Genomic DNA, 1,723 nt, shown 5'->3' with positions numbered 1-1,723 from the left:
GTGTGTGTGTGTGTTTGTGAGTGTGTGTGTGTGTGTGTGTCTATGTGCCAAGAACAAAACAGAAGGGGAATTCAGAGCAATGATTTTGACACAGTGGCGGCAAAGTAGTGTCTAACTGGCAGACAGAGACCAACATCACTCCCTTTAACTTCATTTCCATCAGGTTCATTTTTCTGCCTCATCATGACACCGTATCAGAATACCCTATCAACAGCTTTGCACATATCAACCAGAGCAAACTAAATACTAAATGCATAGTAACAACAGAAGGATGCCTAACCCTCAAATTGTCCTCGGGTCAAATTTGACCCGTTTTTAAAGTTTTGTTATATCAGATATTTGGGTTTCTTTCAACCTAATTTCCCAAACATAACATGGATGGCTCCATACAACAGGTAAAAAAAAAATACACAGGTAAAATAAATGATCAGTTCAGTACTTTCATCGAATTTGATGTGTTTTATTTGATTTTAAAGTATTTGAAAAATGAAACAATTGAAAGGATTTTAAAACAGTTTGTCAGTCAAAATAATTCTTAAGTTCAGCTCTTTAACACAAAAGTTAGATATAATTTCATAAAAAAAATGTATTGACCATTATTTCAAAAAAAGGAGCGTAAAACTAGTGGTAATAACTTTAGAGCGACAAAAAACATTTTTTTAAGCACCAGAAAGGGTTAATATGTAAATAGATACAGATGACTGGATGTCATTATAACTTCCTTTACTTGTTTACCTCCACTTTTATTTTTAGATGGCTCAAACGCTGTTGTGTCACATTTAACAATTTGATGTGACCTAGGTGACATACAGTATGCGGTCATATAAAGAACAGCTTCATCAGTGATTTTTTATTATTTATTTTTCATAATCATTGGACAAATGAATTAAAGAAAAACCTACAGGATCCACCTTTGGCTGCAGATTTGTGGTGCTTTGTGTTCCCATTGTGCTGCGATGCACCACGCAGACAATAATATATTTTCCAAATATAGCATCTTTCCATTTGTCCATTTGTCGAGCTATTTTTGTAATACTTGACTGTGATTGGCATTGATGTTTCATAACTATGAGACCTGTGACGTGACTGGCTGAGAGTGTATCTATTACTCACCACACCCTCTGATGGAGGATGTAGGGTAGAAGCAAAACCAGGGTGGATGTTTCATCTTTTCATCTACTTACAACAAATTGACTAGCTCTGTTAAAAGTTTGCATCTTTAAGTTTGGCTTCTCTGTTACACTATTCTGTCACTTCACTGGTTTATTTGACTTAGGATAAGCTGTAATCCTCTTTATCCATTTCCAAACCATAGGGGATCAAACACAAACACGTCCTCTCTCACATTAAGAGATCTTATTTCCTAAGCAAGGACTAAATTGTTTGCTCAAACTTTAGCAGTGATCCAGCTCGTTGAGCCTGAGCTTAAAGTGGAAATGACAGCGGAAATCCTGACTTAGAGAGTAAAAACCCACCATACCCTTAAAAGTGAGAAAAATGGCCTCTGATACTGGGGTATAAAACTCCTGAACGGACTCTCTGGCGAGACAGGAGGTGGCCTAATTTAGCACTTCCGAGGAAATGGGATTGTTTATCACCACTGGATAAACATTTGGACTTCCTGGTTTTGTTCTGCTGGTGGCTCAAACACAGGGGAGAATTCAAGGGTGTTGGAACTCAACCAGCTACAGAGTCGTGGCGTGTGTGTGTGTGTGTGTGTGTG

General features: G+C 37.6%; 1 protein-coding gene across 1 annotated transcript in view; it reads left to right on the top strand.

Annotated features, from left to right (window-relative positions):
* Nucleotides 1-1,723, top strand: part of plcxd2 (phosphatidylinositol-specific phospholipase C, X domain containing 2) — a 10,285-nt gene that overhangs the window by 5,531 nt on the left and 3,031 nt on the right. The gene's annotated exons all lie outside the window — the stretch shown is intronic.

The sequence above is a fragment of the Etheostoma spectabile genome, chromosome 22, assembly GCF_008692095.1.
Source record: "Etheostoma spectabile isolate EspeVRDwgs_2016 chromosome 22, UIUC_Espe_1.0, whole genome shotgun sequence".
In the NCBI taxonomy this organism is placed as follows: Eukaryota; Metazoa; Chordata; class Actinopteri; order Perciformes; family Percidae; genus Etheostoma; species Etheostoma spectabile.
This window is presented reverse-complemented; position numbering and strand designations above follow the sequence as displayed.